A 13,671-nucleotide genomic window follows, 5' to 3' on the forward strand; every position below is an offset into this window, starting at 1 on the left:
TTCCAACGCAGCCACCAGAGGGAGCAGAGTAGAGGAAGAGCCCTTTCGGAGTCTCATTCCCAAAGAACTGTCATTATCTGACTCATCTGCTGGTTTTCTGGAAGACGTCACTTGCTTGCAAAGCTATCTGCGTCTGACCTAACTTGGAGTCCACTCAGCGCAAAATGTCTTCTCCTCACAGAACTTTTGGCGAAACTTTTGACAAAATGTTTTAACTTCCTGGCTCTCTGAGGCATTGGATTATTTGGGGCAACTGACAGACTAGCCAAAAAGCTTAAAGGAAAAGGTGGTAAATTAGATGTCCACAGGGGTTTTGAACAGCTCTGACATATCCGTGGGAGTCTAGAAGTCCATGCACATGTATAGAGCTGCGTGCATGCAGGGTAGTGAGCATGCTCAAGGAAGACATGAGATGGCCCTATGCATTCAACCCTGGCTGACCCTGAAGCTTTTCCCAAGCAGGAAGTGAAGGCAAAGGCAGAGTTTTCAACTGCTTGGCTGATACTGTTGAAAGCATGCCCCAGTAGGCACACAGAGCCCCTCATGAAAGACTGGGAGGTATACTGGTTCCAGGCATTTAAGGTAATCTTAAATGCTTAGTAGCCAATCATTAGCTGACCACTAAGCTAATCAATAGAGACTTCAGTGTACACACACAATAAAGAATACAGACTTTACAATGAATTAGCTGAGAAAAGTCACTAAACAAACAATAACAACAAACCTTGGAGAATGGGGAGAACCTGATTTCTAGAGTTGCCATGTTATATTATTTTTTCTTGCTTTTTTTTTGGCCATGGTGTGTGGCTTGCAGGATCTCAGTTCCCCAACCAGGGACTGAACCCAGGCTATGACAGTGAAAGCCCAGAATCCTACCCACTAGGCCACCAGGAAACTCTATATTATCTATATTATTTTAAATGTGCAGTTCTCAACAAAAGAATGTAAGATATGCAAAGGAACAAGAAAGTATGGCCCATAAAAAGGGGGAGGAGGGAAGCAATCAATAAAAACTTTCCCTGGTGGGGGGATAAATTGGGAGATTGGGACTGATAATATACACACTACTTTATATAAAATAGATAACTAATAAGAACCTGTGGTATAGCACAGGGAACTGTACTCAATACTCTGTAATGGCCTATATGGGGAAAGAATCTAAAAAAAAAAAAAGAAAAGAAAAGAAGAAAGAGTGGATATATGTATATGTCTAACTGATTCACTTTGCTGTACACCTGAAACACAACATTGTAAATCAACTATACTCCAATAAAAATTTAAAAAAAAAACTTTCCCTGAAGAAGCCCAGACCTTGGCTCTACTAGACAAAGACTTTAAATCAGCATTTTAAACATGTAAAGTAAACCACTTCTTTTTATTTTAATATTTATTTATTTGGCTGCACTGGCTCTTAGTTGCAGCACACAGGATCTTCATTGCCGCGTGCAGGATCTTTTAGTTGTAGCATGTGGGCTCTTAGTTGAGGCATGCGGGATCTAATTCCCTGACCAGGGATCGAACCCGGGACCCCTGCATTGGGAATGTGGAGTCTTAACCACTGGACAACCAGGGAAATCCCCAAAGTAAACCACTTCTAAAGAACTAAAGGAAAGTATGAGAATAATGTCTCCAATAGAGAATATCAATAGAGAGAGAAATTATTTTTTAAAAGAACCAAATGGAAATTCTGGAGTTGGAAAGTACAATAACTGAAAAAAAATTCACTGGAGGGGCTTAACAACAGATTTGAGCAGGGAGAAGAAAGTGAAGACAGGTCAATTGAGATCATCCAGTCTAAGGAACCGAAAGAAAAAACAAATAAAAATGAACACGGACCTTCCAATTTCCACTCCAAAATGTAAACAGCTCGGCAACTGTCATCCTCTAAACAAGAAAAAAAAATTGGAACAAATTGAAAATCGACAAGTCTTCTTAAGTTAACAAGAGAATTGAAGTCACATGGAAAATAGCCACCCCCAAAAGTTAAAAGAGACAGGTGAGTACAGAGAATCATGGCATACAGTACACCAGGAGAAGAAGTCACTGCGGAGCCAGCAATGGGTAGGAACAATTAAATAGTAATTGATGAACTGCTGGAGGCTGAATAAGGACTAGCTTGAGAGAGAAAACAAACAAAACAAAAAACAAAACAAAAACAACAAAACAAAACCAAAACCCTCCTGGAGGCTCAGTTTTGTTTTGTTTTGTTTTTGCTGGTGGGGGGCACACTTTCATGATTGTTACCTCTAGGAACTCAATTAGGTTCTTATGGTAAAGACTGAAGAAAAAACCCCTCGTGCTTTGGTCTCCAATGACACCACAGTGGAGGTGGCTTTGTTACAGCTGGGAGATAAAGTCCTGAATTTCCACTAGGCTTCTTCTGGTATCACCGCATCAGTTAGGTGGAGCAGTGCCTCATCTCCACCAGATGAGGGTGGAAGTCCAAACTTCCCAAGGTCTCCACTGACACCACAGGGGCTGGGAAGGGATGCAGGTCTCAGCTCTACTCAGGCTTCTCGGGCACTAACCTGGAGAGAGGGGGTTGGGACACCTCTTTAGAGCCTGGTGAAAATGGAAGTCTAGTTTCTGCATGTAGTCTCTGCCGTGGGGGACGGGAAGGGGAGGAGAAGTGGGACCACAGTTTTTTCTGTGGCATTTGGCTGGAACACAGCAGTTATTTCCTTCTTTCTAGGCTGCCTGTTTCCTGGTCCTTTGGCTAGAAACAGCAGGTTTTTGTTGGGCTTCTTTTTGTCTGCACCCACTGGTGTTTCCAGGTTGCCAGCTTCTTCGGCTCCAAGTCTGGAAATACGAAGCGAAAACAAAATCCAGGGGACTCACCACCATGTTTCCTTGGATCTCAAGGTTACTAAGCTAGTCTGTTTTCGTCTCTCCATCTGTCAGACTCTTATGTTTGTTTTATATGTTCAGGGTTTTTAGTTGCAGTTAGTGGGAAGCACAAGGAAAGGTACATCTACTCCATCTTACCAGAAGCAGAAGTCTCTCACGTGGGAGATTTTGGCGTCAACCCTCTACTTAATGACCGAAGCCACTGTGCCAACCCTGCTTGTCCGACCCTGAGAGTGAATGCCTCCTTAAATGGTGCACTCCAGGCACCGCACGTGTGTCATCCTAGACTGGGCCCTGTCATCTCATCATAGCTTATCCTTCCAGCCTCATTCCCCACTGCATTTCCCCACACCCAATGTATTTTCATGCCTGAGTTTTGGCTAGATGGCTCTCCAGTCTCTCTCCTCCTCTATCGGCTGAAATACTAATACTGCAAAGCTTCACTAAAATGCCATCTCCTCTGTAAACTTTTCACTGATTCCCATCTGCCCCCCACCCCATGTTAATTGCTCCTTTCCCTCTGTATCCATGACCTTTGTTTGTACCTCTCTGAAAATTTGACTTCTGTTTGCCTTAAGGTTTTCCAGCTCCTGCTTTAACTCTGAACAGACATTTGTCTTGAGTAAAGGAACCTACTATGCTCACACTCACTGAACCCAGTACTTTGAGTTAAATTAACTGTGGGTTTCCTTCTGCTTTTTATCTCACTCAAAAATGTTTTATTTTTCCAAGTTTCTTTTCTATTCCTTCCTATTGAAGCAGCGACGATTCTGAGGGACACAGTCTTGAATATGGTAAGTCATGATTAAGGAGGTAGGCTATGTTGACTTTCCTTACAGAGCTGACCACTTCATCTCTTGGTTTCCTTCTATTCCTGTAGTTACTTGACTGTTGAGTTACTTGACGACTCTGTACGTTTAAAGTGGGTAAGTTTCATGAGGAACGAACTCTGGATCCCCAAGTATCAAAAAGAGAGCCTAGAACCCATTAGGTGCTAGCACATGTCATGGACGACAACTCAAATATGAATTTTATCAATCTGGTAACACCTTTCCCCACCTGAGCCTCTAAATTCAGACAGAGCAATAAATTCAGACATAGCAGTAAGCCCTGACCAGTATTACTTCATTTATTGATAAGGCCGTTTCACATTGCGTTACCAACATTAAACTATTGGCCTGACCATTTCTAACGTGTTTTAGTAACAGCCTTCTAGAGATGACTAGGAGGAAATAGCTAAAACCTCTGTTTGGCAGATGAGGAAACTGAAGCTCAGAGAACAAATGACTCGCTTGGATCATTGAGCAAGTCACTGGCAGGACTGGAACTAGGGCCTGGTTCTGTGATCTTTCCCTCCAGCCCCCTCCTCCCAGGTCCAACACCTTTCCAGCCCCCTGCCTTCTGAAACCGTTTGAAATGATATGTTGTCTCCTATTTCCAGTCCCCCCAACTCTATTATCCAGAGACTTTGATTTTGACCCTGAGCTGAAAGATGGGCAAAGAAATCCAGCTGCATTTCATTTAGGGAAAGGGGCTGGTTATTATCATTATGTTTTCATCCTAAGAGCTATCTCATCGGCAATTCACATGGCATGACTAGTCAAGAGTACTGGGACTGATGGGGACCAGGGGCCACGTGTTCCAGATGACAAAAGGTAAGCAGTAGCTGTATTCAGAATCAGTGAGCTGAACTCTGTGATGTGATTACAGGGCTTGTTTTCTCTCTGTGGGAAATTCTTTGTAATTCACGCTCAAGGCCTTTTACCCAGGTCAGTTATTTTGCCAAGTGCCCATCCTGTGACTAACACCTGGGTCAGGTGGTTGCACACCCTCACACGTGCAAATTGTATCTATGGTGGCAGAAAGCAGCCCAGATCCCAGTCTACTGGGAGTAATCCTGTGAGGCCCCCTTACTTGGCCCAAGTTCCAGCTCTGTGCCCCTTCCACAGCTCCTCTGCTCTGCTCCTGGGATTCTCATCTTTACCTTCAGACACCTGCATGGCTGAGGGCCTTGCTCATGCTGCATCATCCTGTCCATAAACAAGATGACGGTTATATTAATGAGCAATGGAGGAGTCCAAGACCAGGGAGTTTTTGGTGCAACATATTTTTCCATGAGGTAAAAATCAACTCGTGTAGATTGCTCCATTCAAGTTTTTGTTCAATTCATTTTAATTTAGCTTAAGAATAAATGTTTATTGAACTCCCACAATGTGTCAACACTGTTTTAAGATGGGGATAACAGTAGTGCAAAAAAAAAAAAAAATCAGCAAACTTCTCCCTGTATCTTCATGTGTTCCTTTCTCTGTTTGTCCCAATCTCTTCTTATAAGAACACCAGTCTTACTGGATTATGGCCCACCCTAATGCCCTCATTTTAACTCAATTACCTCTTTAAAGGCCCTATCTTCAAATACATAATATTCTGAGATACTGGGGGTGAGGACTTCAACAACTGGATTGGGAGAGAGGGGGCACAATTCAGCCCCAAACAGATATTTTCACGGGTAATTGACCTCCTTTGTCATTTGAAATCCAAAGCTGTTGTCAGGTGAAGTAACTCTTCTTGCATGGCTACCCTGAGACTCTTGCAATTCCCTTGCCCAGGTTAATAATACCTGAGAGGTAAATCATTTAAATAGGCCATTTTCATCCAAATATAGGTAAAGCCAGACTTAGCGTCTCCCCAGTTCCCACATCACCACTTTCACATTCTTAAAGATAGCTCCATGCCATGTATTGGACAGTTAACCCAGAATTTTAGTTTTCTGCTCATTCTGACAGGGTCTCTTCAAATGCCCTCAGAAGACACATTTCCAAGGTGGTTTTGAGGAAAAACCAACAAGCGTAGACAAACCTGAATTCTTATCCTACCTTAGTCACTCTATAACTTTACTAAGTGACTTAACATCACTCGACTTCAGTTTTCTAGTCTGTAAAATGGGGATATCACAGCCTACTTCATACTATGGCATGATGATATTCTGAACATGAAGCACCTGGCACAGGCTTGGCACACAAGAGGTGCCCAGTAAATGCTAAATGTCAATTTCCTCTTCCCTTGTTCTTCCCATGCTCTGATCTCTCTCCTCTACTTAAACAGCAAAAATGTTTTGTATTGCCCCTAATAACATCACCATTCCAGAATATTTGGAAGCCCCTCTTCTCTTTTATTTCCTAGTTTGAGAGTCAAATGGAGGTCACTGCAATAACATTTAACTAAGATAATAATACAGTGGTTCTCAAAGTGTGCCTGAGGCCAGCAGCGTCAGGAGCAGTATCTGGAACTTGTTAGACATGCAAATTCTCAGGCCTCAGCTCAGAACTTCTGAGTCAGAAACTCTGAAGTGGGACCCAGCCGTTTGTGTTTCATCAAGCCCTCTAGCTCACTGGAATGCAAGCTTATCTAAAGAACCACTGATCTATGTTTAAGAACATGGACTCTGGAGCCAAGAGTGCTAAGATTTGATTCCTCTTCCACTTTTCATTACTATGTAACCGTGTCTTAAGTGACTTCTCTGGTCATCAATTTTCACATCTACCGAATTGTAAGACTTGTAAGACTCCCTATCCAATAAACCATCGATGTCTCTGTGTCGCTGTCTCCGGGCTCTTTCTTCAGCCTCTCGGCTGGGCAATTACAAGGTCTGCAGGTCTGGAGGGCGCGGCCTAACAACCACGCAGCTAATGTTGAAGTGTACTTATGTCCTCACAAAGTAAGCCACCAGAATTGACTTCTCCTTCCTGGAGCCCCTGGGGAGAAAAGCATTTATGATTTCTCTATGTAAAGAAAGATGAGTCTGGGACTTCCCTGGCGGTCCAGTGGTTAAGATTCCACATGCCGCACAGCCAAAGGGAAAAAAAAAAAAAAGAAAGAAAAAAAGATGAATTTACTAGAAGATTCTTTAACTGCATTAAAAAAAAATCTGTAATGAAACCTAACTTGTGATTTGTAATCACCACATATAAAAAGACAATCACTTTCTTTTTTTCTTCTTTTTATTTTTTTTGGGGGCTGCACCACGGGGCATGTGGGATCCTAGTTCCCCGACCAGGGATCAAACCCGTGCCCCCTGCCTTGGAAGCATGGAATCTTATCCACTGGACCACCAGGGAAGTCCCCCCATTTTATTTTTCTTTCTTATTTTTGGCTGAAGGGTAATACCTTGAAGATAAGGGCTTTTAAATTATTTACTTACTTAAAATCAACTCATCATAAGAGCAATACATGTCTGTTACAGACAAATAAGAAAGCAAAGACAATTAAAAGAAAAAAATTCCATAATCCAATCTACTTATGGAAAATAGCTGTTAACAACTTCACATATATATATATATATGTATAAAATCATGGGTATCTTTCCTATAGATATGCCTCAATTAAAGAATTAACTTTGGAGTAATCCTTTGTATGGGTTGTATGGGTTTACAAATGTGTGTTCTCTTTAATATTTTACAATAATGAGCATGCCATAATTAACACTTTGATACACAAGTTTATGCATATATCTGATTATTTCATAAAGATAAATTCCTAAAACTAGAATTACCAGGGCAAGTTCCACGTATTTATATAGTGTCGAACTGCTCTGAAGAAATGTGGTACTAACATAATCTTCCACTTAAGAGTGTATAACCACAAATGTTTCTCCATATTATGTCCAGCAGTGGATAATTTAATTTTAAAATTTCTGGCTGGGGCCTTTTGAAAGGAGAACTTAACTGATTTCATTTGAAACCCTGGTTCAATTTTTTTTCCCCTCAGCCTCAGTCAAATTCATTTGCCAAACATGGTAAAATGAAAAGGGGCAAAGGGACAAGGCTTCTTAACGCCTCCATCATGGCAAATGGCTTGGCAGCTCTGACGGCCGGCAGTCTTATAATTCTGGTCTCTCACACCATCTGATGAATAGGTTTCCTGCTGGCCTCCAGGGATACATATCAATTCCAGCCATATACAAATTTATGTGAGAATACCGCAGCTGTATGACTGGTTTATTATCAGCAATTCCCAAAGAGTGTTCCCTTTACCCCACTCGTTCACAGAAGGTTTATAGAGAGTACTATAACTAAAGCCCTTCACTGGGGTATCTCAATACACATCACAGAGTAGGCACTGAGTAATTAATTACTCGTGGAATTGATAAGACATTCTTGCTTTGCAGTTCTGTTTGTTAAGATCATAAATGAGTCGATTAAACCTTCTCTGCTCTTCCCCAAAAATGCAAATTCTTAAGAGTCAAAGGACTGACCTGGATGAAGGTGAGTAGCAGGGCACTGTCACACACCCATAAGACAGGGTGAGACCCGACTGATTCTGCTGGTAAAGATAAAACAATCCACTTCTAGATTCAGACAGTTTATTATTTACAGAGACAGTGAAAGACCTGCCAAATCCCTGTTCCACACTCCAAAAAGGATGAGACCAAAGAAAGAGAGGCTGAATGCCTGCAATGCAAGTTGTGGAGTATTTCGATGCTGAGGAGTCAGTTCTAGCCTGTAGCTAAGTGGTTGCATATTCTGAAGTTTTATTTTGGAGGGGGGAAAGGGGCGGGGAGGGGGCAAGGCAGAAAGCCTCAGAACTCATCAGAATCCAGAGACAATGAGAAAGTGTCTCATGACAACCTCCCAGAGGAGAGAAGGAAGTGACAGAAGGTCCTATAATGATTCCTTACAAGCCTCTCATCGTCTCTTGATCTAGGCGGAGTACAAAGCATTCCGCCAAAACTCAGAATAGCCTTTGCTTGCATGGCCTATGTGGAAAGGTGCAAGGATGCCAGGACACAATGACAGTGGGATTGTTTACTTAATTTCTCTTTAATAGTACAAATTGTAATAGTACAAAGTTAATAGTACAGAATAGTAAAAATTCTTTTTAGTACAAATTCCATTTGTAAGTACAAGCCCACTGTTTAGTATGGTCCATGAGCTAAGAATGGTTGAGCTAAAATTCAAAATAATATTTCATGACATGGGAATTACATGAAATTCAAATGTCAGTGTCCATAAAGATTTTGGAACACAGTGATACTCATTTGTTTAGAAGTTGTCTATTTTTGCTTTCATGCTACAACAGCAGAATTGAGTAGTGACAATAGAAAGTGGCCTACAAAGCTTAAAAGATTATCTGGCCCTTTACAGACAAAGTTTGCCAATCCTTATCTAGCACCAGATATATCTTCTCAAATTTCTACACCTCCTCCTTTAATTTCTATTCAACCTGTTCTTTTGTTGTGATTTTAAACCAGCTGTCTCATATATACACTACTATGTATAAAATAGATAAATAATGAGAACCTACTGTATAGCATAGGGAACTCTCCTCAGTGCTCTGTGGTGACCTAAATGGGAAGGAAATCTAAAAAAGAGGGGATATGTCAATATGTATACGTATAACTGATTCACTTTGCTGTACAGCAGAAACTAACACAACATTGTAAAGCAAATATACTCCAATAAAAATTTAAAAAATTAAGAACCAGCTTCATATACATATGAAAAAATAAATAAATAAACCAGCTGTCTCAAGTCCCAAAGTGGATAATATAAAAACTTTTTAAATAAAAAAGTAAAAGAAACGTCACCAGAAAAGGATACAAGAGTCAAAGAAATTTTTCCCATAATTGCATATTTACTGAAAAATACATCAGAGGTAATGTAAATGTGACCTTCTAAAGCAAATGAAGAAATAAGAATATACTTTAACTGAAATTCTAAAAACTTTTACTAAAAAGAAATTAAATGTAAACCATAAAGGTATTATAAAGATATGTGTTCCCAGCATTTCCAGGTTAGACGCCTTCACTTTGGTCACAGAAGCATGTCAGGAGGTTAATGGAGCCTGGCATAGACAGTACATCCTTCACACAAATGAACTGTGGCAGGGGGTGGCACAAGGGAGCTCACCTGTATTTGGTGAACTGCCACAATATTATTCTCTAAGGCTACATAACTTAAGTATCTAACAACTAAAGGGTTAGGAGATATCAGATTTTTCAGGATTATCTTCTTCCAAACTCTGTTATATGCCTTTTGTGTCAAAGTCATTGCTTTCAATATTTGTTTTCAATGCTCTAAAGATATATTTTTAAAAATTAGATTTGTGGAGTTTTTTCTACGTCCATTTGTTACATTCATCAGGGGGTTCTGTCTGGAAGTTTTCTACCGAGGCAAATCATACCATGTGACCTCTCTCAATTCCTATCCAATCCCTTCCTCCCCTAACTGTTTTATAAAATGCAATGAGGCTAAAATAAATCAAGGAGAACAAACTGCAAGCTTGGCACCATATTGCCACTTTCTGACCTCGTCAGTGACTAACCAACTAGACCTTAAAGGCTTAAAAGGTGCCTACATTCTACCACATACCCTAAGGTAGTGGTGGGAAGATGGACAGTAATAGAAGCTCTCAATCTTTTTGTGTCATGGAAAAACTTAGTCTGGTGAATCCTATGGACCCTTTCAGAATAACACATTTAAGTATTTAACATAAAATACACAGGATTACAAATGAAATCAAGCAAATTGAAATCATCACAAAATATTTTAAAAACCAAATGTATAATATAGTAGTATATGTGCTTCTTTACAATTAGATTCAATGTCCAGAATACTGACGGGTCTAATAACTACCACACACAAATCATGGCATTGTAGAGTTCATTATATAACTACACGTATTTGTCAAAAGGCAAAGAATTATACACTAAAATTTGTGACTCTTTATGTTGACTATACCTTAATGAAGCTGACTTATAAAGATAAAAATTTATAGTGGTAGTCTAATAACTATAAGTTTGAGGTTTTGATAAAATTTTGAGACAGCTCTAAGAATACTAATGTGATGTGAAAATGTCATTTATTTTAGTGACAAGGCGATAGGTGTTTCTAAGTCTACTAATTCTACTGTGGCTAGTTTTACTAATCATTAAACTGCTACATTTCAGTATGAGGTTAACAAAAATAAAGATGGGAATATCTTTCCCAATTTGGGTTGATGGCCCCCATGAAATATATACACGGAATGTATACACACAGTACACAGAAGGTAGTGAGACTAGAGAGTAGTGAGACTACTTGCAGAGCAGAGATAAACAGAGTATCTGTGGACAAAGCTGAGGATAAGCAGCCCTTAGGAATCAGAAGGGTCTGCATGCCATAGTCACGCCTCCTACTTACTTACTCTCACGAGGACATCCAGTCCTCAACTTGTATACAGCCAGCCCAAGAATTCTCCAACAGTAAAAAACCAAGAGAAGTTACAGAGGTCTACTTCCAAGCTTCCAAGTTCTTCATGGGCATGACATTCCCCTGTATCACAGGTGCTAGCTTTGCCATGGCAACACCAAGCATGCGGCCAAACACCTGGCGACAACTAGGAATGGATCCTCCTGGTTCAGTCTAGGACCATAGCCTTCCCCCAAACCCCAACGTCCCATAGTCCAGTAAGGAGTCAGTGGAAACAATGGGCATAAAAGTGACGCGGCGGTGTTGGGCCAACAAGCAAGGGCTTCTATTGTTATCCCTATCAATTCCATACAAAAACCCTCTACCAGGTGTAAAACACTTCCTAATTTCCATAAGTATACACATGGTAGGAAACACAAATGTGAGAATTATTTTATAAAGTCCCAAACCACAAGAGAATTATAGTACCTAAAAAGTGTAGTTCAGAGGAATTAGTGATTAATTCTGTAGCACAGTGGAGGTCTGTGCTTGCTTTTGAATATGAACAGAATTTTCCCTGCTATCCAAAAGGAAAAGCATTGCAGATAGAGGGAAAAGCATGTGCAAAGGTAGAGGAGAATGGGAGGCAGGCAGGAGTAAGAGTACCAAAGGCTTTGTATGCCATGCTAATGAGTGATGTGACTCAATCTGGCGCAGCAAACACCAGAAGGATCAGACGGCAATGCGGAGGATGAAATGGAGGTAATTAAAATGAAGGCTCGGGAATTCCCTGGCAGTCCCGTGATTAGGACTCCCCGCTTTCACCGCCGGCGCCCAGGTTCGATCCCTGGTCGGGGAACTAAGGTCCTGCTAGCCGTGTGATGCCGCCAAAAAAAAAAAAAAAAAAAGGCTAAAAACCAATAAAGAAAATCCTAGAACTTTTCAGCTGAAAGTCAGTGCTGGAAAATAGAAAAGGCAGAGATGGAGAAAAAGACGAAAGTTTCCCTTAAAAAAAAAAAAAGCAGGGGGGAAATCAAGACAGTGATTTATTGTATATATGGGAATAAAAGAGGGGCGACCAGAGAAGTCTTTAGTTTTCTGACCTATGGTCTTCCAGCTTTAGTTAAGGAAGCCAACATGCAGTTGCTAATATTGATCTTGCTCATAAATTGCAGATTGGTATTTCTGAAGAAGAGCCAGTTTTCCTTTGGACTGTGCAAACAGTCTAACATGGATCAAAGTTACCTTACGACCACAAGAGGCAGGACATACATGACAAATACACTGCTTACCGTTAAGTCTGGGGGACTAATCTTTGCAATCATTAAAACCAGAACATTTACAGTTAAGGACTTTTAACTTTATAAATTCTGTACCTATCAGATCTGTGGTAGGTTTCTCTTTCAGTCTTCCTAGGTCCATCTAACAAACACTCTGGATAATTACTTATAGAAAAATACATTAATAATTTTTCTAGCACCACTCCACAAGTACGTAAAAAGAAGGCAAAACAGCACTGTATTCTCATTAGGTAAATATCCCAACATAACAACTCAGATGAAAACTTAAGAAAATAAAAATTACTTTGCCCAGAAAACCCATAGTACGAAGTACTAAGACAAAACTAACGTGAGGCAAGAGTTCTTTTTCTTTCTTTCTTTCTTTTTCTTTTTTTGGCCACGCCACACGGCTTCTGGGATCTTAGCGCCCCGGCCCGGGATGGAACCCAGGCCACCGCCGTGAAAGCTCCGAGTTCTAACCACTGGATGTCCAGGGAATTGCCGTACAGAGTTCGATGTCTATTTCCTACACAGAACACCACCAGAACTACCGAAGTGACGGGCCAAATTTGCAGAATGCTGACATTACAAGTGTATTTCACTCTACTTTACACTTCTTCACAACGTGCGGTTGACAGGGGCAGAAAGGCATCATAGGCCTTCCTATCCCGGGGGCATCTGGAAAGAGCCACCCGCCCCCACTTCCCCGGACCCAAAGCTTCAGGGTCCTTCAGGTCCAGCTCGCGTTCTGCTCCACCGCAGACCCGAGGCCGCCGTCCTGCTCGCTTTTCCCGGGGCCGGGAGGTCAGGCCCCACCCCCCCTTCGGGCCCAGGCCTTTCTGCACCTTCCACCCGACCCGGGGGACACGAGGGCGGCCCGGGCCACCTGACAGGGCGAAGCCCCAGGGCCACAGACCTTCCTCACACACCATCCGCCCCGGCCCCACACCAAGGGCGACACCGTCCCAACCTCCTCCTCAGCTAAAGCCGAACGACCGGCACCCACCTGACACCCTCGGAGGAGAGAGCGCGTGTGCGGAGCGGGCTGAGGACTTTCTGAAAAGCCGACTCCACCGCCCGGCCGCCGCGTCCCCAGACCCCCGCACTCCACCGCAGTCCGCGGAACGGCTCGGCGTCCGCGCCACAGACAGCGAGGGTCGGGACGAGGTCCTTCAGGTCTCGAGAGCCACGACACCACACCTGCCTCACGACGTACTCTCCTCACCGGACCGACCCTGCGGGTCAGTCCAGCCACCGGCAGCCACACGACAGCTCCAGGGCCAAAGTCAAACCACCACTGGGTTCCCGCGCGCACCTCACCGCGCCTGCGCACAGCCCAGCAGCTGGACCAGGCTGTCAGTGCGCATGCGCCGGACTCG

At 42.2% G+C, this 13,671-nt stretch overlaps 1 long non-coding RNA gene across 1 annotated transcript; it reads right to left on the reverse strand.

The window, feature by feature from the left end:
* Window positions 1–1,884: 1,884 nt before the first annotated feature.
* LOC112064221 (uncharacterized) lies at window positions 1,885–13,594 on the reverse strand. Its single transcript, XR_008616165.1, has 3 exons — window positions 13,299–13,594; window positions 9,148–9,204; window positions 1,885–2,799 (listed from the first exon to the last, which is right to left on the reverse strand). It is a non-coding gene; the product is annotated as an uncharacterized lncRNA (long non-coding RNA).
* Window positions 13,595–13,671: the final 77 nt, after the last annotated feature.

Source organism: Physeter macrocephalus, chromosome 20 (genome assembly GCF_002837175.3).
Source record: "Physeter macrocephalus isolate SW-GA chromosome 20, ASM283717v5, whole genome shotgun sequence".
In the NCBI taxonomy this organism is placed as follows: Eukaryota; Metazoa; Chordata; class Mammalia; order Artiodactyla; family Physeteridae; genus Physeter; species Physeter macrocephalus.